At 49.4% G+C, this 17,693-nt stretch overlaps 1 protein-coding gene across 2 annotated transcripts in view; it reads left to right on the top strand.

Moving 5' to 3' along the window:
• The window catches only part of GPR132 (G protein-coupled receptor 132), a 53,568-nt gene that overhangs the window by 18,431 nt on the left and 17,444 nt on the right, over nt 1–17,693 (top strand). For both annotated transcript variants that reach the window (XR_001881600.1, XR_001881599.1), the window contains exon 5: nt 4,348–5,313. The gene's annotated coding sequence lies outside the window, so the exon portion shown is untranslated. The remainder of the gene's footprint in view (nt 1–4,347; nt 5,314–17,693) is intronic.

The following is a 17,693-nucleotide window of genomic DNA, read 5'->3' as shown; positions in this document are numbered from 1 at the left end:
GAGGCCAGGAGACAAAGGCCCGATGAGACCTGGGGGTGACACCTCCGTGGGGGTTTCAGAGGGCTCCTGGGAGCAATGTCTGCGGCGAAATTTAAAAATGGACCTCAGGCCTGCGGGACCCACGACAGTCATGGTCAGGTGGAGAAACTCTGTACAAAGACAAACCACTCAGAGTGAAACCCGGGGGGGCGGGGCTTACCTGATGGGAGGGGCAGCTATGGCGACCTTGCCCAGGGTGAGGCCCAGATGGGACCAGGCACCTAGGAAGGGAGGCCCAGCCCAGCCCTTAATGCTGAGACCCTCGAGGGTTGTGGGCGGAGGGCAGCAGGCTGAGTCCCTGCAGGACAGGTGCAGCTGGGGAGGTGGAGGTTATGGGCCTGCCTCGCTGCTCACCACCCACTGTCTGCTCACCGCCCCATGTCTGCTCTCTGCCCCTCATCTGCTCTGGCAGTGAGAGAGGGTCACAGCATGGCTCTGTCATCAGCCACTGACCACTGACCACAGGCCCTGGCCCTGTCATCCAGCTTGTCCTGCTGGTGGGAGCTTCTGAGGTCGCCAGTGCTAGGAGCCGCCCTGTGTGGAGTCTGCAGTCACTCACTATCTCTCTCACCATCTACCCCTTCCATTACCCGGCTTGCTCTCACTCAGGCACCCCCCCACAAGGTGCTCCTGGGGCACCCCAGGTAGTGAGGAGGCCACAGTAAAGGCCACTGTGACCCACGCATGGAGGCGGGAATGAGGAGGGGGAGCCCCGAGGGCCACCCCTGCCTCCAGCACCATGCCCCCTGCCCTCCAAGCTCGAGCCACAGTTGCCTCTTCAGACAGCGTCCAGGAGGGGCAGCGCTGCTCTGCTCACAGCCCTGTCGTTACCTGAGTAACAGTGACCGGGAGAGAGGACCACACACCTCCTTGCTAGCTGGAGAGAGGCCCCCCAACCTATGGAACTGTTCTCCCAGGTCCTACTGTGACAAAGACACCTGCACACCAGCAGAAGGAGTGGTTCAGAAGCAGCACCTCAGGCTCGCCAGAAGGCACTGTGTCCTGTCCACGCCCGCTCCCCTGCGACCATCCCCACTCCGTCTGGCCCGGCAGGGGCTGTGGACCCCTCGCAGTGACAGCCCAGGGAGAGGCCGCATAGGCCAGGGAGGCAGGGAGAGTTTTGTTGGGAATTCTGGGATCCTACTGCCTGGAGTTGGTGCAGGGGAGCACAGCCCGAGGATACCACATCCTGGTGGCCCTGCAGCCGCCTGGCCTGCGGGAGGGACATGCCTGGAAGGGACAGCACGAGGGGGGACCCCATATGGGGGATTCTTTTTTCTTTTGAGACAGTCTTGCTCTGTCACCCAGGCTGAAGTGTTGTGGCATGATAGCTCACGGCAGCCTCCACCTCCTGGTCCCCTGAATAGCTGGGACCACAGGTGTGCACCACCACACCCAGCTGGGTTTTTTGTTGTTGTTGTAGAGACAGGGTTTTACCACATTGCCCAGGCTGGTCTTGAACTTCCGGACTCAAGCAATCTGCCTGCCTCAGCCTCCCAAAGTGCTGGGAGAGATTACAGGCATAAGCCACCACACCCATCCTTTTTTTTTTTTTTTTTTTTTTTTTTTTTTTTTTTTTTTTTTGAGACAGAGCCTTGCTCTGTCACCCAGGCTGGAATTGGGTGCAGTGGTGCAAGCTCAGCTCACTGCAGCCTCTGCCTCCTGGGTTCAAGTGATCCTTCCACCTCAGCCTCCTGAGTAGCTGGGATCACAGGCATGTGACCTCTCTCTCTCTCTCTCTCTCTCTCACCCTCTCACCGTCACCATCTACCCTTTGCTGGGCAGCATGCCCAGCTGCCCAGCTAATTTTTAAATTTTCTGTAGGGACAGGGTCTCACTATATTGCCCAGATTGGTCTTGAACTCCTGGCCTCAAGCAATCCACCCTCCTTGGCCTCCCAAGGTGCTGGGATCACAGAAGTGAGCCAGCCCCCAGTCCTAGCAGTGCTCTTGAGTAATGAACGTGTGAATGAGAGCACACTGAATGGTCGCGTGGGGCGGCCACCCTCCTGAGGGACAGCGCACTATGGACAGGTGATTCCACCACTTGGTGCCTCCTTTCTTCATCCGTAATTTGGGAATGGTGACAGTGACTGTCCCACAGGCCTGGTGGGGTATTAATTCAGATAATACACGTCCCACACCTAAGATGAGCCTGGCACAAAGCAGCGCTCAAAAACAGAGTTAGACCTTCACTTAACTTCCTAACTTCCTCCTTGGTTTGCCCCAGTGGGGGATCCTGCCGGGAAAGACGGTCTTTGATGAAAGGTCCGCCTGTTCCCAAGAGCGGCCCTAGAGGGCGCCAGGCAGCGGGGCTTGAATGGGCCGGGCGGGTTTCGCTTTCCCGCGAGTAGCCGCCCGCGGCCGCCAGGGGGCAGCAGCTCAAAGGGCGCCCGCGGGCAGCCGGGCCGCGTCTGTGGCCACGCAGTGCAGAGGCGGCCCCATCCGAGCGCTCGGGCGGGCGGGCGCGGAGCCGGAGTAGTGCCCCCGCCACCGCGGACCCTTCACAGGCGGAACATTTTGCACATTCTTCCAGACCTTTGCTAAATCCTTACCTGCCTGTACAGGCGCTCGCGGAAAATACGTGATACTGCCTTGTGTGTATGCATTTATCCAGCCTTTTATTTTGAAATAATTCCCAATTTGGGGGCCGGGCGCGGTGGCTCACGCCTGTAATTCCCGCACTTTGGGAGACCGAGGTGGGCGGATCACGAGGTCAGGAGATCGAGACCAGCCTGGCCAACATGGTGAAACCCCATCTCCACTGAAAATACGAAAAAATTAGCTGGGCGTGGTGGCGTGCTCCTGTAATCCCAGCTACTCGGGAGGCTGAGGCGGGGAGTCGTTTGAACCAGGAAGTCGGAGGTTGCAGTGAGACTCCGTCTCAAAAAAAAAAAAAAAAAAAATCCCAATTTACAGAAAGTGGCAAACACCGTGCAAAGACACCTGGATATTCCTGTCCTACAGATTCTCCAGCTGTGAACATTGCCTGGCTATTTCTTCTCTCGCTCCTGTTTCTGTGCCATTTGAGAATAAGCTGCAGACTCCAGGCTTGCTCCCCTGAACAGCTCAGAGAGTATTTTGGAAATAAACGAACTCTCTCCCAAGTAATTGCAGTGAACCTTGAAAAATCAGGAAGCCACCACTGATTCAATGTCTCCATCGACTCCGCAGAGCCCCTGCCAATTTCCCCGCTGCCTCAGTGAGTCTTTGTGGATCTCATGGGTCTTTGTGGGACGGCCCTCTCTCTAGCCTTGTCTGTTTCCTGTGGCTTCTTCATCTCCAGGAGGAACCCCTCAGAAGTGAGACTTTCCTCTTACAGCATCCTACCAAAGGCCGGGGCCAATCTGGCCATCACTGGTGATGATAATCCTCATCACTTGGGTACGATGGTGTCTGCCACCATTCCCCACTGAGATGTTAATTAGTAAGCATTTTGCATTCATTAATGAATAAGCAATTATTACACCGTTTCTGGGGAGAGAATTTGAGGTTTCCACTATGAGGTCAGGCTTACCCTTCTCTCTCATGTATGTATGTGCAGGTCTCTGTCCATTTTGTCTTGCTATAAAAGACTACTTGAGACTGGATAATTTATAAGAAAAAAAAAGAGGTTTACTTAGCTCACGGTTTTGCAGGCTGAGAAGTTCAAGGGCATGGCCCTGGTGAGGACTTTCATTCTGTGTCACAAAATGGTAGAGAAGGCAGGGCACGGTTGCTCATGCCTGTAATCGCAGCACTTTGGGAGGCCGAGGCGGGTGGATCACCTGAGGTCGGGAGTTTGAGACCAGCCTGGTCAACAGGGTGAAACCCCGTCTCTACTAACAATACAAAAATTAGCCGGGTGTGGTTGCACGTGCCTGTAGTCCCAGCTACTCAGGAGACTGAGGCAGGAGAACTGCTTGAACCTAGGAGTCAGAAGTTACAGTGAGCCGAGATCGCGCCATTGTACTCCAGCCTGGGCGACAAGAGCGAAACTCCATCTCAAATAATAATAATAATAATAATAATAATCCAAGATCTGGGCACTAGGGGTGCGCACTGTTTCCAGAGCTGTAGAAAATATGTATGCCTCTACACACACGTAGATATACATCTGTATTTCCAGCCATCCATATTGAAACTGGATTTGTACTGATATCTCCAATTTCAATCCACCCAGCCAGAAGTTGGTCCAACCCGACCACTTTCCTAATTTGCAACTCCCTTCTCCGAAACAAGAGTCCTCAAATTCTTCATCCCCGATGCTTTTACTTATTTGTGCCATCCCCAGCCCTCTCCAACATCTCTTTCTTGGCTTCCTTGGCAGGTTAAAAGCCGGACCTCAAGGAGGAGGGAAGAGGAAGTAGGAAAAAGGAAGACATGAAGGGTCTGAGAGTCCAACTCTGTTTGCAACTGAACAGCGAGCCTGCCAGTGAACATGGGCAAGACATGAGACACCTGGGTCTGAGACAAAGACTTTGTTCCTCACAGCACAGCAGGCAGCACGAGCTTCATATGCCCCCAGCCCCCCAGCCCCACGGACAAGGAGGAGTGGCCCCGGTCAATGCTATACACACAGCTAAGGAACCCTGGGTTAGGAAACACCAGTCATTTAAAGGACTGCTGGCAAACCTGCCCAGTTTCTGCCCAGAGGGAGAAGCTATCTTTATTATCTTGGACAGCAAGCAAATTTGCCCTCTGCCTGGAGAGAGACACATGTGTGATGCTGAGGATTGATGTGTGGACACTGGGACTCCAGGGCCTAAGCTGAGACCCCAGCACTGCCCTTTACTCTCTGGGATCTTGGACAAGTGACCCAACCTCTCTGTGCCTCGCTGTCCTCATCTGGAAAGTGGAGACAATAACCGTATCCAGGTCACTGCTTTCTTAGGACGATTAGCAAGACCAGTATACAATGTGCCAGGGTCATCTATGCTGGGAAGGGCTGAGTGGGCTGCAGACAGGGCCATGGATGGCCTCTCTGAGCAGGCGCTTTTGAGCCCAGACCAGTGGAAGTGGGGAGCAACCTTGCAGCTGGACTGGGTCAGGTGCAGGGCAAAGGCCCAGGGCGGGGAGCGCTTCAGGTGTGAAGTGGTGAGAATCCACGGGGAGCAAGAGACCGGGAAGCCAGGCATGGACAATGGAGCGCCCTCTGAGCACCTGAGCGGGTGCCGGGGACTCCTGAGCAGAGGCCAGTGCAGCCAACTTGCATTTAAGGGCCCCCTGGCTGGCATGGAAGTGCCTGGATACTCAGGAACAGCTACAAGCGTCTGGAGGAGGCCCAAGGGTCCAGGTGAGCATCTGAACTGGACAGCAGCGGCGGGGTGGTTGCAGGTGGGCAGACCCTGATCTGTGTGAAGGTGGAGCCGAGGATGCTGGCGGGCAGATGGGAGGTGGAGGTGAACGAGGCTGCAGGAGGAACCCAGTGCTTCGGAGGAGCCTCGGGTAGCTGGTGGTCTTCCTTTCCTGTTAACACAAATGTCGTGGTTTCAAACAGCCCCTGCTTTTTTTTTTTTTTTTTTTTTTTTTAGATGGAGTCTCGCTCTGTTGCCCAGGCTGGAGTGCAGTGGCGCGTCTCGGTTCACTGCAACCTCCACCTCCCAGGTTCACGCCATTCTCCTGCCCCAGCCTCCTGAGTAGCTGGGACTACAGGAACCCGTCACTGTGCCCGGCTAATTTTTTGTATTTTTAGTAGAGACGGGGTTTCACCGTGGTCTCGATCTCCTGACCTTGTGATCCGCCTGCCTCGGCCTCCCAAAGTGTTGGGATTACAGGCGTGAGCCACCGTGCCCGGCCCAGTCCCCGCTTTTTTAGCTTGCAGTCTGCGGGTCTCTGCTTAGGCTAGAGTCAGGCGGCAGCTGGCCACGCTCTGGTCTGGAGCTCAGGGTCCCCTTTCCAAGCTCGCTGCCGTCGCTGGGAAGCCGGGTGTGGGACTGAGGTCCCTGCCTCCTTGTGGTGTTACTGATGGCTGCTCCCTGCTTCTGGGGGGTGCTCATATTCCTTCTCATGCCCCCTGCCCCGTCTTCAAACCAGCATGGGCACCTTGAAGCCCTCCCACGCTTTGACCTCCCTGACTCCCCCTCCTGCCACCAGCCACAGAAAACTGTCCTCTTTTCAAGGCTCCCGGGACTAGATCAGGCCCACTCGGGAATTAGTGTTAAGTTCCACTCTGCCATGTATACCGGCCCGACCTTGGGAGTGGAACCTCTGCATAGTCACCAGTTCCAGGGGCTGGCGCAGGGGAGTCTGGGAGGGCACATGTTCTTAGAATTCGGCCTAAACTGGGGTACTTAAAATAAGGGCAAGGCTGACACGCAGTGGCCTCCTGGTTCCTTTGGTGCAGGGTGGATGGCGTTTAATCCAGGACTAGAGAGGCGTCTGGGGAGTAGGTGGTGACAGAGGGGCGGTGTGAGGGCTGGGCTCTGGAGCCCTGCAACACTGGGAGGGGGCGAAGAGGAGGGATGCGCAGAGGCTCACGGGGAGGGGCTGGTGGGAGGGGCAAGCGCAAGGGTTGGGCAGGGCAGGGCCCACAAAGTTTGGCCCAAGGCCCCCGGTGGCTTCGAGAGGAGAGGAGGGTGGAGGAGGGCTGGTAAGCCCATAGGATCATAAAGGCCTCAGGAGGCCAGCACGGTGACTCACCCCTGTAATCCCAGCACTTTGGGAGGCGGCAGTGAAAAGATCGCTTGAGCCCAGGAGTTCAAGACTAGCCTGTGCAACATAGGAAAATCCTGCCTCTATCAAAACCACACAAATTAACTGGGCGTGCGTGGTGGTGGCGCCTGTCCCAGCTGCTCGGGAGGCTGAGGTGGGAGGATGGAGTGAGCCCTGGGCGTGGTGGTGGCGCCTGTCCCAGCTGCTCGGGAGGCTGAGGTGGGAGGATGGAGTGAGCCCAGGAGGTTGAGGCTGCAGTGAGCCATGATTACACCACTGGTGGGGAAAGAGTGCGCCCCAGGAATTTGAGACCAAGAACAGCAAAGAAACTGTGGCCACGGGGGTGTGGGAAGGTTTTGGGATATTTGCTAGTGTGAAAGGAAAATATGGGGACCCCAAAATCACTAAGCCAAAGTGAAAAGTCAAACTGGGAACTGCTGGCAGGCAGCCCTCCCTCCAGTCCTATTCCTAAACAAGATAGCTACAAAGATTAAAAAGCTACGTACCTCCTGCACAAATTGCCCACAAGGAAATTCCTTGTGGTCTGTTGCCCATGGAAGGTGCTCCCCACTCCCTGCTTCGAGTTGTCCCGCTTTTTGGACCAAACCAATGTGTTTCTTTTTCTTTTTTCTTTTTTTTTTTGAGACGGAGTCTCACTCTCGCCCAGGCTGGAGTGCAGTGGTCCAATCTTGGCTCACCGCAACCTCTGCCTCCTGGGTTCAAGCGATTCTCCTGCCTCAGCCTCCTGAGTAGCTGGGATTACAGGCACCCACCGTCATGCCCAGCTAATTTTTGTATTTTTGTAGAGACAGGGTCTCACCATGTTGGCCAGGCTGGTCTTGAACTCCTGACCTCAGGTGATCCACCCACCTTGGCCTCGCAAAGTGCTGGGATTACAGGCGTGAGCCACCGCGCCTGGCCTTATGTATTTTTTAAATGTGTTTGATTGATGTCTGTGTCTCCCTAAAATGTAAAACCAAGCAGCACCCCAGCCACGTTGGGCACATGTTCTCAGGACCTCCTGAGGGCTGTGTCATGGCCATGGTCACTCATATTTGGCTCAAAATAAATCTCTTCAAATATTTGACAGAGTTTGATTCTTTCCGTTGACATGTTACTGGTAAAAGGTATCTCAGTTACTGGCAGCAAATCAGTACAGGTCTGCAGCAACCTCAATTCTTGCCTCCTCAGAAGAATTTGACCAAGGGGCATGAGCAGAAGGAGAAACTGAGGTAAGTTTCAGAGCAGGGGTCAGTGTTTATTAAAGAGCTTCAGAGCAGGAACGACGGGAAGGAAAGCACATGTGGAAGAGGGCGGGGTAGGCGGAGCGAGAAACCAAGTGCATGACAATCTATACCATTTTTCTTTTCTTTTTTTGAGATGGAGTCTTGCTCTGTCACCCAGGCTGAAGTGCAGTGGAGGGATCTCGGCTCACTGCAACCTCTCCCTCCCAGGCTCAAGTGATTGTCCTGCCTCAGCCTCCTGAGTAGCTGGGATTACAGGTGCACGCCACCATGCCCAGCTAATTTCTTTGTATTTTTAGTAGAGATGGGGTTTCACCATGTTGGCCAGGATGGTCTTGAACTCCTGACCTCAAGTGATCCGCCCATCTCGGCCCTCCCAAAGTGCTGGGATTACAGGCCTGAGCCACTGCACCTAGCCCAATCTATACAATTTTAGTCATCTTGACCATAAAATATAATTTCCATAAGCCTTTTATAAACTTTTATTAAGGACTGGGTTAATACTCCAAGAAAACCTTGTTAATCCGACACAGAGGCCATATGGTGGTCTTGCATCAGCATTCCTTCAACATTAATGGTTAACTTATCTCTCAAAATCACCCCTTACAATCTCACATGCCCACCTCTTCTGCGATGGTCCCTGGGCCTTGAGGAACTGAACCCTTTTAACTGGTTTTGGTTTGATTTCTGGCCTGTGTCTCAGGAACGTGGTTTATTTTGATTGGCATCTTCTATTGGGTCTGAGGATGAGGCTTTAACTGCTGTCAGTGTTTAAGATTTAGCAGAACTTTGGCCAGGGGTGGTGGCTCATGCCTGTAATCTCAACACCTTAGGAGACCGAGGTGGGTGGTTGGGAACTCTTGAGGTCAGGAGTTCCAGACCAGCCTGGCCAACATGGTGAAACCCTGTCTCTACTAAAAATACAAAATAGGCGGGCGTGGTGGTGCGAACCTGTAGTCCCAGCTACTCCGGAAGCTGAGGCAGGAGAATTGCTTGAACCCAGGAGGTGAAGGTTGCAGTGAGCAGAGATCGTGCCACTGCATTCCACCCTGGGTGACAGAGCGAGACTCTGTCTCAAAAAAAAAAAAAAAAAAAAAAATTTAACAGGACTTGGTGTCATTTTTAGACACAGGAGTCAAAGCCCTGTAACTTGATGGCATAAGGACTTGAAAAGCACATACAGAAAATTACACAGATATAATAAATTTAATTTAAAACATTTTAATCTCAATTTTCTAAGAAAATCACAACTTAGGAATTATTTCAATAAAGTGTAAAAAGCCAAAGACAAAAGAAAACACCTTCTGCAGTATGAGTGCTGTTCCCTATGGGGAGTCCGTTTAGATCACCAGCAAGTCAGAACTCATGACAAGGCATTTGAATTAGTTACACATAGGAAGAGTGTTTCCTGGGTCATAAGTGAAAATTTTCGGATCCATAGAACAATTTAAAACCAAGAGCACAGAATATTATATTGGAAGGAAACATGTCCTTTAGAGCTCTAAGACAAAACATTTTCTAGCATCAGGCCACAATAAACAGAACCTGAAGAATAAAAAACTTACAGGAGTTAAACACTAGTTGAAGGACAGAGTTACTTTTTCAGGCCTATTAAAAGGGGAGAGAAAGCTGAAAACAGAAAGGCGCAATGAAGTTGAACTTTGCATACAAAAATAATAATGTCATGTAACTTTATTAAGAGTAAAGCAATACCTTAGGAAAATTTCTGTGTTCAAACTTTTTTTAGGAAGTTTTTAAATATCAAAACCCAATCTCTAGAAAGACCATTATAAACAATTTCCCTTTAATTATGACAACTATAAAAGTTTTTTCCATAAATCCTCTGCTTATGATTTACACAGACCATTCATGACATGTTTGGACTTTCTGGTTTGTCCTGAACATCCCTCTTTCGTGAAGAACCAGTCATTTTATTCTAGTACAAAAATTCACCAAACAAGATTCTTTCTCGTATAAAATTATTTTCTCTAAGCTTTTTTTTTTTGAGACAGAGTCTTGCTCTGTCACATAGGCTGGAGTGCAGTGGCACGATCTCGACTCACTGCAACCTCCACCTCCTGGGTTTAAGCAATTCTCCTGCCTCAGCCTCCCAAGTAGCTGGGATTACAGGCATGTGCCACCATGCCTGGCTAATTTTTACATTTTTGTAGAGATGGCATTTCACCATGTTGGCTAGACTGGTCTCGAACTCTTGACCTCAGGTGATCCACCTGCCTCAGCATCCCGAAGTGCTAAAAAGGATTACAGGCATAAGCCACTGCACCCAGCCAACTTTTTTTTTATACTAAAATGCCTCTTTATTTTATAACTTTCTTTTTTTTTTTTTTTTGAGACAATTTTGCTCCTTGTTGCCCAGGCTGAAGTGGAATGGTGCAATCTCAGCTCACTGCAACTGTCTCCCAGGTTGAAGCAATTCTCCTGCCTCAGCCTCTCGAGTAGCTGGGATTACAGGCACCCGCCATCATGCCTAGCTAATTTTTGTATTTTTGTAGAGACAGGGTTTCACCATGTTGGCCTGGCTGGTCTGGAACTCCTGACCTCAGGTGATCTGCCCACCTCAGCCTCCCAAAGTGCTGGGATTACAGGTATAATCCTGGCCATGGCCTTCTGTAACTTTTTTTACATCTCTTATTTCCTGATTCCCTTTACCTTGTTTTATACATAACCTTTAAATGAGCTTTAAATTACACAAAAATTGGCCAGGCGGTGATTCACGTCTGTAATCCCAGCACTTTGGGAGGCTGAGGTGGGCAGATCACCTAAGGTCAGGAGTTTGAGAGCAGCCTGGCCAACATGGTGAAACCCTGTCTCTACTGAAAATACAAAAATTAGTTGGGCATGATGGTGGGTGCCTGTAATCCCAGCTACTGAGGAGGCTGAGGCAGGAGAATCACTTGAACCCAAGAGGTGGATGTTGCAGTGAACCAAGATCACGCTACTGCACTCCAGCCTGGGCAATAGAGCGAGACTACATCTCAAAAAAAAAAACGGGCAGGAGAATCACTTGAACCCGGGAGGTGGAGGTTGCAGTGAGCTGAGATCATGCCACTGCACTCCACCTGGGCAATAGAGTGAGACTCGGTCTCAAAAAATATATATAATCATAAAAATAACAATAAATAAATTAGACAAAAATTATTCACCTTTTAACAAGAACACACATTTTTTAGAAAGAATGTTTTCTTAGTATATTTTTTAATTGAAAAATACCTATTTAATGAAATATCTACCATTTAACTTGATATAACTTTAGGTTTCAAATTATGGCATTTGTCTACAAGCATGTATCTCATTACATATACCGAATTATTTTATATTGAGTTTACCTGCATTATTTATGAAAACTGTCATAGTCATCATTTAAAGTTATTTCCCCGTCAACCATTTTATAGCCTGTGAATTTCAGGTATTTAGGTAAGTAGAAACCTTAAGATTAAATATATAGTTATTTTACTAAATAATTCAAGATTTAACTGTTTTCATTAAACCAATATTAATGTCTTATTTATCAAAAATTACACAGCAGGAAAACTTACACAAGCCGAGATCATTCTGTGTTGGGCTGGGTTTATAGTTTAATGAGCTTTATGCCAAATGTTGGCACCTTTTATTATTTGGCAGCGATAAGAATGAAATCTCTTGATCAATAATGCAAATATAAATGTATGCTGGTTGGGCGCAGTGACTCACACCTGTAATCCCAGCACTTTGGGAGGCCGAGGCAGGCGGATCACCTGAGGTCGGGAGTTTGAGACCAGCTTGACCAACATGGAGAAACCCCAACACAGAGAAACATGGAGAAATCTCTACTAAAAATACACAATTAGCCAGGCGTGGTGGCGCATGCCGGTAATCCCAGCTACTCGAGAGGCTAAGGCAGGAAAATCAGGTGAACCCAGGAGACAGAGGTTGTAGTGAGCCAAGATTGCGCCATTGCACTCCAGCCTGGGCAATAAGAGCGAAACTCCACCTTAAGGGGAAAAAATAAAAAAGCATGCCAACAATTCATAAGACTTTTCTAATATCACTTTACCAAAATTTTAAAGCTAGCTTATTAATGATTTTACTTAAAAGTCACATGAACTTGGAAAGCATTTGTTATTATTTAATTTACGACTACTCTATAACTTTAAGCCAATTTGGTACCTGTGGCCAAAAACACATAACAAAATACATGTATCTACATATAAACACACACATACACACTCATACAAAGATCCTATAGCTTTTACTTTAGAACTCTGGCCGTGAGATATTAATATAAACTCATTGGTTTGCACAAACAATAACAAAAAGAAATGGTTGGATGCACACAGTGGATTTTATCACGGTAGAAAAGTAACAGCAGACTTGAAGCAGGGAAAAGATAGCAGAGAGATAGAGAACTTAGGAACTTTGGCCGGGTGTGGTGACTCATGCCTGTAATCCCAGCACTTTGGGAGGCTGAGGCAGGCAGACGACCTGAAGTCAGGAGTTCAAGACCAACTTTGCCAACATGGCGAAACTCCGTCTCCACTAAAAAATACAAAAATTAATCCGGGCATGGTGGCGGGTGCCTTTAATCTCAGCTACTCAGGAGGCTGAGGCAGGAAAATCACCTGAACCCAAGAGGCGGAGGTTGCAGGGAGCGAGACGGTGCCATAGCACTCCAGCCTGGGTGACAGAGTGAGACTCTGTCTCAAAAAACAAAAACCAAAAAAACCCCCTTAGGAACTTGATAGTTGCAGGCCGACCTTCAGGCTCTGCATTTTCCTTGACGTAACTTGTGCGCAGAAAGACCATGATACGTCCGTTTTATACAAACACTTGCAAACAGAGGCATCATTAAACCAAACGGGGCGCAAGAGGCGTCGCTTTCCTTGGCTTTCCTCATTCTTAGATGGCTTGTTTTGCACATTTGTTTCTCAAAAGGAGGAAGTGACCTGTGGCCTAGTTAGTGTCACGTGCTGGTTGCAGGCAGGACTTCACAGTGTCACCACTGAGTCATTGCTGCCCTCTCACGTGTCTCAGTGTCTCTCTCTGGAGGTCTAAGTGTCTCAATTTCTCTCTCAGGATGTCTAAGTACCTCCAGAAGGGCTCGAAGCGCGGAGTGAGCCACCGTTATATGCGCTTCCTGGACAAGCCTTTTAAACTAATTTTATTGGGGGTTTCCTGTAGGACCGTTGCGCATCGCAGCGGGTCAACCCCCCAGACACTCCTGCTTGGCCCCCATTCACCCAGGGGCACCTTTCCACTGGGAAAAGCAAAATGTCCTTTCTCTTTGGAGCTGAGGAAACTCAGTCTCTCATTTACCTATGAAAACAACAGTTCACTTCCTCGTGCAAATGTGCATACAAGGCAATGGAGAAGACCCTTTAAAATGCACCTCCGAACTAGAATTAGGATCCTAAACAACAACTTCCCAGGAGGAAAAAATCCCAGCCAAGACCACTTCCTATAAACTGTCCTCAGCCACCCCTAACTTTGTAGCTGTCATCCACCATGATTACAAACGCCAGGCTCAAATCCTCTCATAGCACAAGGTCATCTCTGGTACCCCCATAAAGACAAAGAATACAGGTAATGCAACAGGAGCCAGAGTCTTAGACCCAAAAGAACCCATCCATGACTCTTGAAACGCCACAAAGAAAACAGAACACCCCAAAAGGGTGAGTGGCGCCATTTTCTGAGTTCTTTGCGGGATTTGAGTCATTAGACACCTTCTCTAGATTTTTTTCTTGGTACTGAAGTTGGTGAAGGGGAAGGAGGAACAGGGTGGAAGAAAAGTAAGACAGGAAGCAAGCACGGAAACCAGGAATGTCGGGAAGCGAACACGGAAACCAAGAGCCTGGTTTTGTTTTGTTTGTTGCTTTTGCATCTGTGAGGAATGTTAGATAATTCAGAAAGTCCTTGTTTCCCATAATTTGGAATTCTCATTCGAATTTGACCAAGTCAAGTAGAGTGGGTCAAATCTAATGGGAGAAAGACCGGAAAACGTTTTTTTAAAAAAAGATCCCAACTGGGCGCGGTGGCTCACGCCTGTAATCCCAGCACTTTGGGAGGCCGAGGCGGGTGGATCACGAGGTCAGGAGATTGAGACCATCCTGGGTAATATGGTGAAACCCCGTCTCTACTGAAAATACAAAAGAATGACCCAGGCGTAGTGGCCGGCACCTGTAGTCCCAGCTACTCGGGAGGCTAAGTCAGGAGAATGGCGTGAACCTGGGAGGCGGAGCTTGCAGAGAGCCGAGATCGCGCCACTGGACTCCAGCCTGGGCAACAGAGTGAGAATCTGTCTCACAAACAACAACAACAACAAACAAACAAAAGATCCCAACAATATGATTACTGAGCGCTCTAATGGTAAAGATAAATTAAGACCAGCTGGTTGTTAATCGTAACTTTAGCCAAGACCAAAACCCAGTGAAGGGGTCTCAGGCTGAAGACTGCTCTCTTCCATTCTAGAAGCAGGAGAAAACTCAAATTTGCATTCCCTGTTGAAAGCAAGCTCAAACTCCGGAAAGGAGTTACCTGCCTTCCATTGTCATGGAAGCAGGAAAACTTGCCTTGCTTGTCGGAAGCAAGCAAAACTCCAAAAAAAGGAGTTGTGTTACAAGAAAGTGGTCCTGATCAAGACCCCAAGAGAAGGTTCTTAGATTTCGCACAAGAGAGAATTCAGGGCAAGTACACAGAGTAAAGGGAAATAAAGGTTGTTAGGAAAGCAAAGGAATAAAAGCATGGCTATTCCGTAGACAGAGCAGGCCTGAGGGCTGCTGGTTGCCCAATTTTATGGTTACTTTTTGATGATATGCTAAACAAGGGTATATGATTCATGCCTCCCCTTTTTAGACCACACAGGGTAACTTCCTGACATTACCATGGCATTTGTATACTCTCATGGTGCTGGTGGGAGTGTAGTACTGAGGATGACCAGAGGTCACTCTTGTGGTCATCTTGGTTTTGGTGGGTTTTAGCTGGCTTCTTTACTGCAACCTGTTTTTATCAGCAAGGTCTTTATGACCTGTGTCTTGTGCCAACTTCCTAGTCTCATTCTGTGACTTAGAATGCCTTAAGCATCTGGGAACGCAGCCCCGTAGGTTTCAGCCTCATTTTACCCAGCCCCTATTCAAGATGGAGTTGCTCTGGTTCACACGCCTCTGACAGTTGTACAGAAAAATAAACTGTAGACCTCAATCAAATTTTGGGAGATCTGAGATTCTCTGGAGGGAGGGAAGCTCTCAGTCCTCAGCAATTTGTCCTATTGGTTTGAGCCGTAAAAATAGCTCAAGTCGGTACCAAGCACTGATAGATTTGTTGAAGGTCAGGGTCACCACCACTCAGAGTCCTTTCTGTTGGTTACCAATTTGTGAACCAAAAAGCATCTGAGGCTGGGTGCATGGCTCACGCCTGTAATCCCAACACTTTGGGAGGCCGAGGCAGGTGGATCACCTGAGGTCAGGAGTTCGAGACCAGCCTGGCCAACATGGTGAAACCCTGTCTCTACTGAAAAGTGGTGGGTGCCTGTAGTCCCAGCTACTCAGAAGACTGAAGCAGGAGAATCGTTTCAATGGTCTGGAAAGGTGGGACAATTCAAAGCGGGAAGGGGGCTTGTAGGTGATAGGTAAATAAGAGACAAACATTTGCATTCTTTTGAGTTTCTGATTAGCCTTTAATCAAATACACAATTTATAGGAATAGTCACTTACGCCTTAGTCTGGCTTAGTGAAAAAATAGGGCAAAGGAGCCACCAGCTGTGCGTTTGTCTCACCAGAGCAGAGGGAGAGGGAGGACTCTTGAGTTCTGCCTTTTGTCCACAAGGCATTTTCTTGTGGACACATTTTGAGGGAAGGACATAGCTTTTTTATGTTTGTAGCTATTATATTTAGGAATAGGATGGGAGGCAGGTTTGCTGATGGAGTTCCCAGCTTGACTTTTCCTGTTGGCTTACTGATTTTGGGGTCCCGAGATTTATTTTCCTTTCAGTTTCTGTTATTGCAGCCAATCCGTTGGCTCTGTTACCCAGGCTGGAGTGCAGTGGTACTATCTCAGCTTAACTGCAGCCTCGACCTCCTGGGCTCAAGTGATCCTCCCACTTAAGCCTCTTGAGTAGCTGGAACCACAGGCAGGCGACACCACGTGATATGATTAGGCTTTGTGTCCCCACCCAAATCTCATCTTGAATTGTACTCCCCATAATCCCCACGTGTCAAGGGAGAGATCAAGTGGAGGTAACTGAGTCATGGGGGTGGTGGTGCCGCCATGCTGCTCTCACGTTAGTGAATTTGTTCTCAAGAGATCTGATGGTTTGCAAAGGGCTCTTCCCCCTTTGCTGGGCACTTCTTTCTGCCAACTTATGAAGGTGTCTTGCTTCCCCTTTGACGACCACCATGACTGTAAGTTTCCTGAGGCCTCCCCAGCCATTTTGAACTATGAGTCAATTACATCTCTTTCCTTTAGAAATTACCCAGTCACACTGTCCTTCATAGCAGTGTGAAAACAAACCAATACATCACGCCCGGCTAATTTCTTGATTTTTTGTAGATGGGGTCTCACTATGTTACCCAGGCTGGTCTCAAACTCCTGAACTCAAGTGATCCTCCCACCTTGGCCTCTCAAAACGCAAGGATTACAGGCATGAGCCACCATGCCCAGTCCCAAAAGGGGCACTTTCTACCATTTAGCGACAGCTCTGCCAGTGACCATTGCTCTTTGTGACAAAAATATTAAACAACATAAAGGAAAAGAAAAAGGTGGCTGGGAGGCTTAGTCACAGGCTGAGGGCCTGCCTTGACAGGCGTGTCCTGAGCATCTCCCCACTGACTTTCTGGGGACTTCTTGGTACATGTGGGCCTGAGGTCTCCACCCTACCACAGCCCCAACAGCCCCTAGTCCCAGGGTTGGCCCCAGGAGTCAGGATGAGTGATGAGGGGGTGGGGGGGCCATAGCAGTGTCCTGCCCGGAATCTGAACTGTGCACAAACACACCCAGGCTGCTCCCAAGTGAAGGGGCTCAGTTGCGAGGCTGAAAAGCTGAATGCATTTTTTTTCTTAATTAAAGAGAAGCTTTTCTTCCTTGACTAGGTAATACATACGCATGGAAGGTAATTCCAAAGGAACAAAAAGACGGACATGGAGCCTTCTAGCCTGGCCTGAGCCCCAGCCACCAGGGCACCACCCAGAGATAGCCCCTGGGGATCCAGCCATAGATACATTGTATGAGACACAGTACTTACTTACTCTTTTTTTTTTTTTTGAGATGGAGGGTCGCTCTGTCGCCAGGTTGGAGTGCAGTGGCGCTCTCTCAGTTCACTGCAACCTCCGCCTCCCAGGTTCAAGGGATTCTCCTGCCTCAGCCTCCCAAGTAGCTGGGATTACAGACAAGTGCCACCACCACGCCTGAGTAATTTTTGTATTTTTGGTACAGATGGAGTTTCATCATGTTAGCCAGGATGGTCTCGATCTCTTGACCTCGTGATCCACCCTCCTTGGCCTCCCAAAGTGCTGGGATTATAGGCGTGAGTTACCCCGCCTGGCCTAATGTACTTATTTATTGAAGTCAAAACACAGAATGCCCTGAAAGGGAACACACAAAACAGATTCAACACCACCACTCAGATCAAGACAGCGATGGTCTCCAGGTGCTGGGAGACTCCCGTGCTGCCCAAGGGCCATTCTCTGGTACAGTGCCCCTCTGCCTGATCTGAGCTTTCCATCTGTGGAAGCAGTCACTACTCGAGTTTGGCTTCTCTCCCGAAACGTTATGTTTGTGGGACCCATCC

The sequence above is a fragment of the Rhinopithecus bieti genome, unplaced genomic scaffold (assembly GCF_001698545.2).
Source record: "Rhinopithecus bieti isolate Rb0 unplaced genomic scaffold, ASM169854v2 scaffold_35859, whole genome shotgun sequence".
Lineage (NCBI taxonomy): Eukaryota > Metazoa > Chordata > Mammalia > Primates > Cercopithecidae > Rhinopithecus > Rhinopithecus bieti.
This window is presented reverse-complemented; position numbering and strand designations above follow the sequence as displayed.